Source organism: Lonchura striata, chromosome 1, assembly GCF_046129695.1.
Source record: "Lonchura striata isolate bLonStr1 chromosome 1, bLonStr1.mat, whole genome shotgun sequence".
In the NCBI taxonomy this organism is placed as follows: domain Eukaryota; kingdom Metazoa; phylum Chordata; class Aves; order Passeriformes; family Estrildidae; genus Lonchura; species Lonchura striata.
In genome coordinates this window covers 101909413-101925606 of record NC_134603.1, presented here as the reverse complement: position 1 = coordinate 101925606, position 16194 = coordinate 101909413, and the positions used below count along the sequence as shown (strand labels likewise).

General features: G+C 39.5%; 1 protein-coding gene across 4 annotated transcripts in view; it reads right to left on the bottom strand.

Moving 5' to 3' along the window:
* Positions 1 to 16194, bottom strand: part of CDH12 (cadherin 12) — a 521432-nt gene that overhangs the window by 19663 nt on the left and 485575 nt on the right. The window lies entirely within an intron of this gene.

Below are 16194 nucleotides of genomic sequence, written 5' to 3'. Positions count from 1 at the left end.
CTAGATCTTCCAGTCATGGTCTAGCAGTTTGAAGCAACTGAGGTTGGTTTATTTGACTGCTCAGAGTGCCTGCAAGACAGACCATGGATAAGTGCACTAATCCTAAGAGGCATTTCCTTCCTTGAAAAGTTAGGGAGAACTTGTTATAGGACAAAGCAGAATTATTGTTCAGAAGCCCCTCTACAGGCCTGCCTGGTCACTCTCATTACCAGACATTGATATCATTCATATCCACTGGCAGTGAAGAAATTTTGACGTGTATGTCTCCCTGAATATTCTTTCCAGCAGAGAAGTGTATTCCAGATTATATTGTTGAAAGCAAGGAGTGTGTGGAAGGCTATGTCTTTGCTAACACTGTCTGAGTTTTCCCAAGAATAGCTTCATTTGAACATTATGTAGGATAGAAGAGATAGAATGGAAATATTCATTTTTAAAATTATAAGATTCAAGCCTATAAGGCTCCCCCAGAGTCCACACTGACCTCTGAGGAGCTCCAAGAACAATGGATACTCACCCTAGACAGTGAGGTTGCATGCCCCTCACGACCTCTCACAGAACCCTCCCACAGAAGAGGACTCACCTCCTTGCCAAGAGAGGAGGACAACAAGGAAGACTGAGTTGACTCTTGGAGCAGCACGGAAGATGTCAGGGCTTGATGGAGTGCTACTGAACACATGAGTGACAGCAGGTCATCCTTGGGAGGATAACAGGAACTCCGAGCCATTGAGTAGACAGCTGTAGTGCCTTCAGACTGTTATGCCATGAATAAAAGAACTGGACAGCTGTCCTGTGCTGCAGGAGAAACCCGTGTGACAACATGCTCTGAAGTGATGGGAGGCGGCAAAAGGCTGAGGAGGCTGTGAAGCTGAGGACTCAGGATGTATTTTTTGGCCTTAAAAATGTGGAGGGGAAGATTTCTTCTGCCTATCACAGAAAATGCTTGTTCTTGATATTATGATCGTGTAATTTAAGCCAAGAAATGAGCAAGGTAAGACATGTAAAAATGTGTGTGTTTTAGAGGAAGAGAAGACTGCTTTAAAGCTACACTGGGAGGATTAAAGCCAAACAGCAGAGGTAAAACTCAGGATTGACCTTAAAGAGTGCTAAAGCACAGACAATAGATAAAGTGAAAGATAAAGGCAGTGAGTGGAAATATAAGATCAGTACAACCAAAATTAGGCATTTGAAGGTTAATGGCTTCTGATCATTGTGCCTTTCTGTTCAATAAATATTTCCTTAAAAATACCTACTGATTTTTTTTTTTAGTTTGAGAGGGAGAAATAACCAGGTGATGGAGGAGCTTTACAAAAATACTTTGTCTCAACTCACACTTTGCTGATGTAAAGCACATCGCTTATTCTAGTACCTAGTGACTTAGAAAGCTGGCTATTTTTAAGAAAAATATTGCAAAGAAAGGTAAGGCATGAATTAACAATTTTCTGTAATGTGATAGATCGCTATTTTTGTATATGAACTTAAATTGTTTAAACTTCATTCATTTAAAGTTTTATTTAAATATTAAATTGCAACTAAATAAAATTCAGGGTCTATGACAACTTGGGATATATAAATACCACCCATCATATCAGAAATAATAAGCAGTAGCCTAAAAACATTAGGAACATAAATGAAAGCTACAAGAATTCAGTTGCATATTGTGATCAGTTAAGATTTTTGGTAATTACAATATATCTATAATTAAATAGATGAAAGAAACATTAAAGCAGGAATGGCAAAAGGGATGAGGGAATGGATGAATACAAATGAGATTCTAGGTGTGATGAGATTACCTGAAAGCCCAAAGAAATTTTCATTAGTATAATAATCATGTGCTGTGGCTTGAAATTATTAGATCTCTGCATATAACTGGATGTTGAGAATGTGACACCTCTACAATACAGTTTTGTCCTGGTCAGTATGTCAATAGATAAATATAAAAAAAATTAGAGGAAGCTTACAGAAAAACAAGAACCACTGTCTAGGATCTAGGAATTTCCAAGTTATAAGGAAAGATTAAAAGAACTAACATATTATTAGCTTGGATAAGAGATGAAAAATGGGATACAGGATAACAGCCTACAGATAACTGAAGAGCTTTAACAGCAAAAAGGGGATGGTTGGATTTTTTTCAACACACATAAGTGAAGGGCCAAAACTCAGGAAAATTTATGTGTTGTAGCAAAATTTTTCTGTCAGTGATGTATGCACATTATGCTGCACACCAGAGGAATGACAGAAGTGCTGTCACTTGGTACTAAAAAGGCACGCTGGGTAATGTAATAGAGACTGTGGAGTAAAGGAAATTTCTAGAAAGGTGGAATGATAATTCTTATAGTCTCTATAATTGTAGATCTGCTAAATAGGAAACAGTATCATCATACCAATCATACTCATAAGGTGCAGTTACAAATATTTTAAAGTATAACAATGGTTTTCAAGTCTTTTTAAGATTGTTGTTAATAAAATGTAGGAAAACAGGTAAATTACTCCAACAGTGAGAAACAAGACATTTAGACTTCAAGTCAAGCCTGAAAGAATCACAAAAGCTAGAAAATGCAATGTATTGAAGGATACAAGCTATGTGTCCTCCAAAATACCATCTTGCCACTAAAATTTCCTTTCTGCAATTCTAAATCCATTCACTAAGTTATCATTGTATAAAACTCAAACCTTATACCTTTTTAAGTATCTAGTCTTTTAGGAAGGATAGTTTTGCATTAGTTATAATATTTTGGCTTAAAAAGCAGAGAATTCTGGAATTAGTTTAACAGAAGCCCAAATAAGTTGCTTTCGCTGTACCCTTTTCCAAAGGAGTTCAGCAGTGTAATTTCTCAGAGTGCTACCCTCTGATCTGTATTTCAGCCTTCCCACAATGAATGTTGTCTATACTGCCCATCAGGTGATGACACTTAAGAGAAGGATGAAGGGATTATTACACCTCGGGAGAAGGTAGGAATGCTTCTTGTCATTGTTCCATACCTGTCATTTTCATGTATTTTATGTAACACTTGATCTTACACAAGAAAAGCATAGTTTGAGTCTTTGACATACTACTTGACTGGGTTCACAGTTCTTATACGTGGCTCCCTACTTCAGTGATTTTAATCAGGAGGTAGAAGGTTTAGTGATGTTAGTAGTCAGTATCTTAACGTGGTCTGGAATGAGTAGTATCAGTGCAAATAAATTACATTTTTCTCCTTTGGAGAAGATCAACCATTATGCCAAATTAATTGACAGGAAAGCAGTGGCTGCAGACAGTCAAATGAATGATGGGTCAGAGTCAAGCGAGGGAAGCTGTTAAACTTTTCATAAGCCTTATAAATCTTATATAGGAATTTTAGTAAAACATGGTAGGTAATATAGAAATTAAAATGTGCTGCAGTTCAGTTATTAGCCCTTTCAAACGGCCAATTCTGCCTGTCTACAACTTCCTGTGATTTCTCTTCCCTCTGCCTTTAAAGGTTTTGTTCATTTGCTTATCTGACCCGCCAGTCAGCCCCACTGTCTGCTCTGCATTTCTCATTACCAGCTGAGTATCTTATCAAAAGCTGTTGTCATCTGGAAAATGCATTGTTTTTATTCAGTCTCAACATCATTTTTCCTGCTTCATTGAGCAGGCAGAACTGCAAGACAGCCAGGCAGAGGGAAAGCTTTGTCCTGCAGTTTAATTAAGTCTCAGTTTTTGGACTGTGAGCAGCAGTAGAAAGCATGTTGGACTTAACACCCTCACTCCCGGCTTAGCAGTCAATCCTGCAATGGTGGGAAAGCGGTAGAGCACTTTCTATACCAACACTACACATTATAGACCCTGAATATCATTTCACCCTGATTTGAAAGGTGTACATTTGCCCTTTGCCCTGCTGCCCATGGTCTGTTCACTCCCCTTTCATCCAGCCCATAGCAGGCAGAACCTATCACCTGCATTCACCAAGGTACCCAGGTACCAGAGGACACATCTCACCTTGGAGAAGAAGAGAAGGGCTCTTGCTTTGCTGGTTTAGGTGGGGAAAGAGCATGCTGGGATGAGTGTCTGGATGTGTATGAGTATCTCTACTAGTGGGCACAGTGAGTATAGAAAGATGGAGCAAGTAAACGTGAATAAATACCTCAACGCTTAAGAAAGCTGAGAGGGTGAAAACAAGTGTGATGACCTGCTGTTCATCAGATAGTCTGCCTTAGTAGAAGCCTAACATTTATTTTGCACTTGGGTGCATCTGAAACCCCAGAGGATAAGATAGAGGTCCTTCTTGGGCTGAGGCTCCTATGCCTGGCCTGGAATGCTTTGTCTTCTGATAAATGCAAAGGCATTAAATATCATAAAGAGTATAAAGGAGTGAGCCCACTGGCATATATCCCATATAAATATTTTTGATTGTTTTCTTTTGTATCATATAAATAAATAAATATAAGCTCTGTTCTATATCTTTGGGAACCAAAATCTGAACAAATATCTTATATTTTTATCCATTTAAAAAGCTGAAGTAAAATGCTGATGCTGAGATAATAAAAGGAAAAGCAAATAAAATAAACATGCTGACTCTAGAGAAAACTGCAGAATACAGTAAAAGATTTATTGCGTGTTTAGATCATCAGTTGGGACTCAGATTGTCAGCTAGATCTGCAAGGGGAAACAGTGCAGCCAAGAATTGGAGGCATCTTTGTGTTGTTTTGGAGCTGATTTGGTAAAGTGCTTATAAAATAAGAGATTATTCAGAACAGTTCTGATGCTGCAGAGCTGTGGTATTTTCCTCTTTAATTTCTCTTCCATAAATCTCTGATGTATCAAGGAATGCAGAATCTACAGAGGTCAGTATAAGTATGAAGTCACCTTTTCAAAGGTTTTATGAATTTCATGAGGGCACCAAGGAAAATTTGCTGAATAAGCATCTCCTTGCTCCTGTTTGCATGCTGATGTTTTGACCTGAGCAACATCAGGTCCCATCCCTTATTCCTAAAAGGGGTTCCTCTCTTCTCCTATCTCAGTTGAATTTCTGTGCTGTTTCCTTCACACTATTTTCAGATTTATTTTCTAAAATAATCTGTTGTTATAGATCTGCATTGTTACTATTTCAACAAATGCTGACAGCAGTTTTTTAGCCATCATAGATAATTCCCTGCCTTTATTTTCCACAGATTCTGTTCCATTTTATTAAAGATGGATGTCACAGAATCAGAGCAGAGTGAGGTTGGACCTCTAGAGGTCATCTGGTCCAAGCCCTCTGTTCAAGCAGGGACACCTAGAGCCACTCATCCAGGACCAATTCCAACTGTTTTTGTAAAATATCTCCACAGATATTCCACCACTTTCCTGGGCAATCTGTGCTAGTGCTTGGTCAACCTCACAGCAAGAAATGTTTCCTGTTGCTGATATTCAGAGGAAACCTGTGTTTCAGTTTGTGCCCACTGCCTCTTGTCCTGCTTCCGGACTCAACTGAGAAGTAGTTGTTTCCATACTCTTTGCAGCCTCCCTTCAGGTGCTCCTGTGTGCACTAAATTAATTTATAACTGTTAAGACCCTCTTGAGCCTTCTCTTCCCTTCTCTTCCCTTCTCTTCCCTTCTCTTCCCTTCTCTCAGCCTTTCCTCATAGAAAGAATACTCCAGTTCCTTCATCATCTTCAAGGCCCTTTGCTGGACTCGCTGCAGTATGTTCCTGTCGTTCTTTTAAGCCCAGAATTAGGACACAGTAAAAGCAGAAGTATCTGAGATCTGTTTGTAACTACAGTCAGAACATGACTGAAACTTCAAAACACAGAGATCTCAAAAAGTATAAAACTCTCAAAACCACTGTTGTTTAAACTTTATTATTTAAACTGAAAACAACAAAGTGCAAAATATATAAGAAATTCTGTATGCAATAACAATTTAAACATAACAATAAACTTGAGTATTTTAGGACAGAAAAGTATAGAAAATGCTTACAAACAGACCTAAGGGACAAATTCAGAAGGAAAGGACTAGTTGCAGTGGTAGTTATCAAGACCTAAGGGACAAATTCAGAAGGAAAGGACTAGTTGCACAAGGTAGTTATCCTTGTGGAAAGGGATAAAAGACCTTAAATGAAAAATATTGGGAAGATCATTTATTATTCTATACTAATGAAATATCTACATGGTTGGCTTGGGATACCAAAGTGCAGATTGCCAACTAACACACTTCCCTGTAGCACATAGGTTTTTCTTAGACATAGTTTTAAGTCCTGAGCCCTCATAATTCTCTGTCAAGTCCTGAGAGGTTCACCAATTGAGGTGATATGATAATGGCTCACAATTTCATCTCACAATTGCTTTCTAGAATCCTTGAGAAATCCATTCCTGAAGAAATTTGAAATAACAGTTCTTGATGAAAAATCTGGAAGACTATTATTTGAGGTAAAGTAACAGTTTGTGCCTCTGGGATAAGAACTGGCTTTGCAAAATCATGTCACCAGGTGGTACAAGTGCTGTGAAATAAACCAGAAACTATTATGAACTATTATGATCATATTGTTCCTTTCCCCTCACTTTGGCTGTTCTCAATTAATTTAAAAGCTTTCCTTGCCAGGTCGTTCTTTGCCTTGGATCTGAATGCATACGTCTTGATTTTCAGCATCCACTTCCTTCACAAACAGGTCATTCACTGAGAGCTGTAGTCCATAAACTTCTTGGATCTACACATCTATTTCAGTTTAATCTCCTGACTGACATTTTATAGTGTAATATGACTGCATACACCAACAAAAGATCACTTGCTGTTTTTCACAAGCTTCAGTAAATTGATGAATTACTGACTGTAAATAAAGATTACTGGCCTCTCTCAGTTTTAGACTTTGTTTTCAGTTGCTTTTGACTTGCTGGACTTAGGAAATAATATTGCACACTTGAAGTGCAACCAGGAGTTGATCTAGGAAAATTTATACAAGTCAAATGAATCCCACCAGTCTTTTATTTGGGAAGGTCTGATTTTTCACTAGTACAGTCTTTCTGCCAGAAAGTACTTACCTTTGCTCCATTTTCCTGCCAGTCTTGAGAAAACCCACAGAAATCAAAATGTCAGTCTGCAGAATTGCAAAGGATTTTTAATGCACAACTCCATCTGTTTCCAGTGAACCAGCTGCAGCATCACAGAGGTCTAATAAGTGACTACATTTACCATCCCCACTGATCCTGTGTGATCACTTCAGCCTTAAATAGGTAGATTTAAGATTAAGGTTAAGACACATTCACACCTTTTTTGTAGTTTCTCCTTGTAGTAGCTCCAAGCCAATCACTGAATCAAGGTTCCACAGACCCTGAATTGATACAACTGAGCCACTTACCAGCTGAGCTGTAATAATTGTCTATGTGCACTTAATGCCATGCAAGTGTAAAATAAAATGTAGTAGTTTAAACTGTCATGAAGAAAATTGCCGCAATAATTTATTATTCACTCTTTGGGTCATGGTAAAGGTAAAGTAGAGACTGTGCTGCTAGAAAACATCTCCTTTTGACAGACAATTTATATACAGAATAAAAAGATTTTTTCTGCCTTCTGCTTGAAGAGAAGTCACTTTTCTGTCCAGTTTATTTAAACCACCCAGTTGCTGAGGAGAGACTGGGTCATTCAAACCTAGAAAATGACAGAACAGTGCATGGGACCATAGGGAAAAATATTACAGGAAAAGGGCAGTGGAGTAAAGGATGTGATTGCTTGAGTTCATGAAGATGAAGTTTAGGAGCTAGAAAACAGAACAAAGGAAGAGCCAGAAAGTGGGGAGCAGTGGGAGCCAAAAGTAGGAGTTAATTGCCTATATCATACCTTTATTGCTGGAAGGTAGGTACATGGAGATCTTGCTGATCATATGATAGCTTGGTGTTCACTGAGTCAAATGAGAATGGAAAGAAGAGGATGTTGAGGAAAGAGCAGATGTGTCTGCTAAATGTGGCATTGGAGTCCCTGGGTGAGCAAGGATACAGGGACTCTAAGCCAATGTCATCCAGTTCTAAATGCAGATATATCACTGGCCAGAGACCTCAACCAATCACATGTGTAATTGGAGCTCTTATAAAAGGATCGGGAGGAATTAACTGGAGGCTGTCACATGGAGCTCTGTGGTGTGTGTGTTGTCTGTGTCTCCAACCACTGACCCCATGGAACATGCTGATAATTAACATAATTGCTAAAGATATACCTTGGGATTCAGAGAAAATGTTGGAGGGAAACTTGGTTTCCATAGTTAGAAGATAAAGTAGCTGGAACAAAGTGAAATACATCAAGACACAGATCAAAAAAGGTGTCTGTCCTCAGCAGAAGAAAATATGAGGATAAAGCAGGACACCAATGCAGCTAACGGGAGATGCTTCAGCAGTAAAGATACAGAAAACAGCCATGGGAGAAACAAAGATTGTGGAGTAGGAGACTACTATTAGACAGAGCATAAGAGAGATAAGAAAACAGTGGGCTAGTAGGAAGACAGCCAAGGCATCTGCAGCAGAAACTGAGAAGTAGTTCTGCAGTGTTTGAATTAAATAGTTTGGATAAATTAGAACTTGGAATAGAGGTTTTAAGAGTGGGGTGTGTGACAAGGATTTGATAAAATGCAAAGGATAGAGTATTGTGGCAGCTGGGACCTGTGCCCCACCAGGAATGCCACGGAGGGTGCCAGATAGCTATAGAGAGCTTCCACTGAAGGCAGGAGGACACTCAGGCTGCTGTGTTTTCCAGAGAGTTTTATTGAGGGAAAAGCGAAGTCGGAGGTGCAGGGAGACAATCTCTCAGGAAGGGGAGCGGGCTCTGAGCGCGCAGTCCCGCGGGCAGGGTGAGGTATGTAACAGAAACGGGATCGGACGGTCAGGTACAAACCAGCCAATAATGGACAGATACAGGGGAGGAGCAGGGATGACCGACAGGGTGAGGACTGATGGGGACGGGGGAAGGGGTGGCTAACACTAGGGAGCCAATGAAGGCACAAAAAAAGGAACATTCCAGAACAAAGGGATAGCTCAAACAAAGATGGACATGAACAGGGATAAATGATTGGCATCGGGGGAGGCAGGAAAATTATACAGAAGTGGTCTCCCAGGGCATACCAGGTGGACTAACCCCGGGACCCTCTCCCACAGAGTATAGCTAAAATTGCAACAGAAACTGACAGGAGGCAACAGAGCAAAAAGTGTGCAGAACCACCAGAGCAGCTGAAAAGGAACCAAAATTCATGAATATCAACATCTCTTATCTGTACAAAACTGACTTGTTTCTCTCCAAAAATGGCTGTCACTTAATCTGTTATTAAATGAAGATGCTTAAGGTGCTGGAACTAGATGTCCCAGATTTGCTATATATGCATGAAACTATAAGATACATTTTAATGTCACAGGGTGGGACTTTTCTTATTGAAGAATAAGTAAATTCAAAATGAAAACACAAAAAAATGGTAAGAATTATGGGACTGAAAAGTTAAACTCTTACATATTTTAATTAATCTTGTTGGTGGTTGTACATAAAGAAATAGTGTTCTAGGATTCAGGAAGAAATCTTTATTTTCTTGATCTCAACATGACAAAGTATTTTTCTGGGCAAACACAACATATTCATAAAGGTGTATGGACCATTGTGAACTAGTTCAGGAAAAGAAATAAGGCTTTTCCTTTGGAACCACATGCAGGGAATACAGTCTTGTCCCTGAGATACTGAGGACAGGACTGACCTATGGATAGTACACATGGCTTTTTACTTTAAAATCACAGTTTCATGACTCTCAACTCGGTCAAGAAAATGCACAATACCCACAGCTTTCCTGCTATGAATGGTTCTTTCGGTTCATAAGGCAAAACTCCTGAGTCAAGCAGAGAAGACATGAAGGATAGTGTTTTGACACAGATAATGAAACTCATTGTTAATTAGAATTGTCTGGGGTTCACATCAGGGACAATAATCCTCTTATACTTTATGTCAGAAGATCATCTCCATGGCAATCTGACCACTTCAGAAGTGTCAGTGCAAAGTTGTTGAACTTCTCACATACTGTTAAATGGAGCTCACTAGGAGGTACTGCAGGTAATTCAGTCTTGCCCTCCATTTCTGCTTTCTTGTTATTTAGACAGCTTTGTCTATAACATTCATGCTGTATGGACAAATAAAACAGTGATTTTTCGGAAGTCCTAAAACCCCTTCTTCCAGAAGTACAAGGATCTTTACCAAAACCTTTCATAGTTACAAATTACGGACCTTACAACACACTACAGGACAGCAACATTTTTTTCCTCCCAGTCATCTTTAAACTGCTGTAATCTAGAGGACTCTGAGAGGAAAATAAGATCAGAACTGTTTTTGCAAGTGCTTTGGGATTTTTAATGGCCAAAATGTACATAGGACTTCACCTTAACATGTTTCTTGAAGCACTATGGATAAAATGGGAATAGACAAAAGAGATCACTTGAGACACATAAGCTCCAGATTTAACACACTTTGAAAATTAGGTGCACTGGGGTAAAGTTCCAAAACAGCCGCAAAGCCAGTCACCCTTGCAGGTGTTGTATACCTGCAGCTCTTTTTCTCCTTGTGCTTAATTTCCTGTTCATTACTAAATGTATGCTCTGTGTCCTTTTACTCCAACATCTCTAGCAAACATCTTCCTACAAAAAAAACCTTTTAATGCTTCTGACTTGTCTAAAAATTTAATACCAGTAACAGAAGAAAAGAGAAAAATAATATAACCCTCGCCATTTTCAATGTCCTCCAGCAAAATATTTTTCTTTAATGCCTGAGTCCGGTTTTCATCCTTAGTCATTATCTCCCCCTTACTGATGTGTCTAACATAACAGACATAAAATTTTTGTCTGATAACATGGATTTACTTGCACTTTTTAATGGCCAAACCATTCCAGGAAAACATTTCACAGAAAATGAATGAATTTGTAGAGAAAGTACAACCAGTAGTTGTAGTACTACTAGAACTAGACGGTACTTTGTATGGACTGTGTCTTTAAAAAGCATGACTTGCTTTTCCCTATTTGTTTAGAGTGCATATTTACTCAGAAGTTGCTTGGACTCTTTTGCAATATGATGAAATTGAAGTAATTCTTTAGCTCTATGAGATCATCTAGATTTTAAGCAGCTAACAGAGCATTGCAAACACATTTAATGCCTTCAAACTCATTTAAGCTTTTCTAATTTATGGTCTTGTTTTGTTGTTTTTTGTTTGTTTTTTTTTAAATTTAGGAAATATAAAACTTATGAAATATTGAATATTTATACATTGGTGTATTGGGTTGAGATGGAATTAATTTTCCAACAGCAGACTTCACAGTGCTGTGCTCTGCATTGATATCAAGAAAGATGTTGATAACATGCCACTGTTTTGTCTACAGCTTTGGTACAGCATCAACTCTGCGTCTCCAATATTTCCCAAGATCCTGCGAGGGGACACAACTATGCCAATTAAATTAACAAAAGGGACAGACCATACTGTATGACATCAGCCCAGATATAAAAGCTAAAGAAAGGAGGAGGAAAGGGGGGACATTTGTCATTTACAGTGTTTGCCTTCCAGAGAAACCACTATGTGTGTTGAAGTCCTGTGTCCCAGGAAGTGGCTGAACACTCCTTGCTGATAGGAAGTAGAGAATAAACCTTTTTCCTTCACTTATGCATGCACAAAGCTCCATTTTTTGCTTTAGTAAACTGCCTTATCAAGGTGTTTTCCATCTAATTTTCACTCCCCATCCAGCTGGCTTGGTGGGCACATGGCATGTCTACAAGGTCAAGCCACCACAGTCCTTTTTAGTGCCCATGGAGTGAGACAAAAGCAGTTCTGTCTTTCTCTCCCCCCTGCCCCACCGTCCCCACTCTCTCTAATTCTCTCTGTCTGATTGTCTGTCTATGTATGTATGTATGTATGTATGTATGTATGTATGTATGTATCTATCTATCTATCTATCTATCTATCTATCTATCTATCTATCTAATCTATCTATCTGTCTGTCTGTCTGTCTGTCTATCTATCTATCTATATTGCATGCTAGAGTAATAGCAGTTATCTAGTAGCAAGCTCCTTTGTGGGACATGATGTTTGTCAGCTGTGCTCCTTATCTCTCTGTTTTGCTGAGTTTGCTGGGAACATGTTAACACAAGCAATAGCCCTGTGCTTTGCCCTGACATAGCAGCCTTGTTATGTGGGGGGAGTTATCTCCCTCTCCCTGCCCAAAATTGATGTGAATGGGTTTATAATGCAGACTCCCATAGACATTGCTCATCCTTATTTAAGCTGCTTAATACTATTAATAGTATTAAAGAATACTATTGGCACACTATGGGATTTGCGGAATCTGGTGTAATCCTGGTGTAAGAAAAAAAACTTTAAGTATGGAGATATTGAAATGTGCCCTAAGGCATCCAGTTCCTGGTAGTAGGGTGGAAGGATTTGGGCAGATTCCTAGGGTGGTAATTGCCTCCAGTTATCTGTGACTTTACACCTGAACATGAGACCAACCCTGGCAAACTGACCCGTCAGTGATGGAAGGGTGCCTTGCCCACCCCAGTGAAAGCCAACAGCTTCCTGCCCTGTGCTGGGGCCGGACCTGTGCCTGCTAAGCCACTTGCAGTCCTTGCAGAGGGCTGTAGTTGAGGCAGGAACCCAAACTGCATTTGAGGACACTATGGATGACACTGGGACTCAAACCACAGCAACTACAGTACTTGAACCAGTAGTGAAAACAAAATAACGGATAGGGGAAGCTACAGGTCCATATAATTGATAGGAAAGGAAGGAAAAGAAGGAAGAGGGGAAGGTGGACAATCCTGAGAGGAGAGAGCGGATGAAAATGCTGGTCATTCAACAAATAACTTTGAAGGAGTGAGACAAATCAAATAAGAACCTGAAGTTAGTTGTTCCTTGACCTCATCAGAACTTTGAGACTTGCAGAAAGACTACAGTCGCCAGCCAGGCGGTGCTGGGATAACAGGGCTGACAGTCAACAATTAGAAGGTCATGAGGCCACAACAGCTAAAATCCCTTGCTAGAGATGGAGAAATTGAAGGAGGAATTGGAAAAGAAGGAGCAATTTGCAGTCTCTAGAGATGGCCTCTCTAAAGCATGAGGGCACAAAATCCATTTAAGGAAGATCTTGTGAATTCCCCAGGAAAGTGGATCACTGCAGATGAAGGTATCCAGTCCTTGAGAGAATTAGAAATCCTGGAAGTGCTCTATAGTAAAGTAAAAAGGGATAATGTCCCTGTCTATGTTTAGGAATAAAGTTTAGGAGAAAATGCCCTGGAATGAGCATTTCCTCTAGAGAGAAGGACTTTGATAACCCTGTTTGTCAATGAGAGAAATAAATCCTAGCAGGTGAAAGTGAAAAAAACCCAAAACTGTTTATTAACAAAAATAAAAAACCAAAAGGGTGCCCACAAGGCACAGAAGAGGATTGAATAAATGCTAGATACTGAAATTTCAAATACTTAACCCCAATCCCCCACCAGACAGCACCATCATGAAGCACAGATGGAGGCTGCCCTTCTTTGTATCAGGGAAAGGGAGGAACAGGAGTTAGCATAGCCACTCAAGCAGAATAGATGGGAATCTTTCTGTCATTAGTCTCTTCCTCACAGGAGAGGCTGGTGGGTTTTAGTGTTCTTAATTGTGTTGATTCAGCTCACATTTGGGATGGCCTCCCCACTAGCTCCCCAGGTGGGTGAAAAAAAAAGGTTAAAAGAAAAAAAATGGCAGTAACAGTTAATGGGGGAAAAAAATGAAAAAGAAAGCAGATGTTTCTTGGCATAAGCAGACAATTATGAATAAAGTATCATTATAAAATCACCCCAAGACAGTCCCTAAAGATCTAGAGGATGCCCTTTGCACAATGGCCATATGGAGGAAGGTGGCTCAAAGTGCCCAAGAAGCATCATCATATAACAAGTTGTCCCAAAACAAAAGAGGCCATGCTTTATGTACTGATGGATCTTTCTGCATGATAAGAAACCATCAGAGGTGAAAAGCTGCTGTGTGGGGTCCTACACAATGACTGCTGAAGGAGAAGAAGAGTCAAACCTATTTGTAGGAGTGAAAGCCATCCAGCTGGCTCTAGAGATCACTGAATTAAAAAAGTGGCCTGTATTCTGCCTTTACACTGACTCCTGGATGGTGTCTAATGTCCTGTGGTGGTAGCTGCAGCAATGGAAGAAGACTAAGTGGAAACACAGGGACAAACCCATGTGGGCTGCTGTACTGGGGCAGGACATTGCTGCCCAGGTAGAAAATATGGCTCTGAATGTAACTCATGTAGATGCACAGGTGCCCAAAAGTCATACCACTGAAGAACACCAGAACATTATCTTCATGTTTTTCTGTGGGCATGAACCAGCTGAATCAACTCATAAATGTGACCCTGGAGGACATGTGCAGCTTATTGGTGTAAGGGGTCAGCAGGAAGAGCAGCGAGACTAAAATGTAGGGTTCTTAACTGTAGATGGGCATTTGGACACTTAGGTAGTGAGTTCAGGGTTAAAAAAATGTAGACGTGGACATTATAGAATGGCTTAGGATTCAATATTCCAGTGAACACAGTATGTAGATAAACCATCAAGAGAAAATTATTTTTCTTGTGTAGTTGCAAAATACAGAATCAGTAGAAAGCACTTGAGTCTCCTAGGAGCATTTGTGAAACAAAAAAATCTCACTGAAGAGTGGTTATACACCCAAATCATTCCACTGTCATATGAAAAACTGCTCAACAATGTGATTAAAGGCTTTCTATCTCGTTGCAAGAGAGTATGGTTTTCAACAGAATGTTGACTTAACTGGGGCTATTTTCATAGGATATCACCAGGGAAAAATTGTTCAGACTTCTGTCTTAGTGAAGGTTTTCATCCTTTTTCAGAGAAGGAATGTGCCACAGACTCATAGACAAATAAATTTCTATATTTTAAAAAATGAAGATTATACTATAAAAAAGTGAAACAAACAGCAATAGTAATAGTTTTAAGCAAAATTAACAGTGACTTGACAAAGCAGGAGCTAAACAGTCACTGTGGTATGTTATATTTTTGCATATGATTACAACCAGCATGCTTATTGTATGTTTTGAGAGTATAAGTACTGACCCAAAATACACATAATTAATAAACATGGATTTAAACAGTCCAAATTCAATTTTTAATATGCATGAATTTGCATGCATTTGGTAGACACTAGTGGCATTTTCCTGTTCTGTCACAGTCCCATTTGATAAACAATAATATTTAAAGATTGATGGCATGCATTATGTCTTTAATATTTCTTACGAAAATCTGGGGATAAAAATGCTTCCTGAAGTCAGGTAGGCCCAGCACAAACTGGTACTGGAAGTATGTGCTAACAACTGCCTACATCTTAGACTGTGTCTAAGCTTTAAGGAGCTTCCTTATCAGTACATTACTCTGGTTTACTTTAATCTTTCTAATGTGGCTGTAAATAGGTTTTCAAAATCAATATATTACATTTCTATACCAGATCCCCCCTCCTTTTCATTTCATTAAAATAAACTACAGCAATAAATGAGAGACTTGCCTGTAGGAGTTTCCTTGTGCTGAACACAGCCATGTTGATCAGCAATCATGTCCCCACTGCCTCAGCCAAGATATATGTGATGATTGTTTATGAGAGCATTTGTTCTTTGCAAGATGTAGAGAGTAAGTAGTGAAAGGCGCAGTTCTGTGACCCACTGGAGTCTAACTCAAACAGACATAGCACGTAAAACCTTTCTCACTACTGTACCTTGGAGATATTTTTGTGGAAGACCCAGTGTACAGGACCAGACCTGAGCACATTTTGTCTCAAACTTTCTGAGCATTGCTTCAGGAAAGGTGTGATCAGAGGAGAGGATCCTGCAGAGGTGGGGCTGGGCTGTCCTCAGCCAACTTCTTGCTTCACCTTGAGACTCATTCTCAGCTTCCACCTGCCAACTCATGTCCTGGAGAAATGCTAGCTGTGCATGTGCTAAAACAGTGCGAAAAATCTACTTTACATAAGAGGTGTGCACCAGGTTAACTATAAAAGTAATGGATTTGGCCCCCTCAGTCTCTCTAGTGGTGTGTTGTGACATGTGAACCAGCAGGGTTTGAGGAGCTTTTTGTGGGAGTTGAGAACTTACAAAACTAAGGGCTACCACTTTTGTGGAAGTACGCTGTAAGAATTTAAGGACTTGTTAGCCAGCACCTTGTGAGTCAGAGTTATAGTGATGGTACAATAATAGCATGAGAGT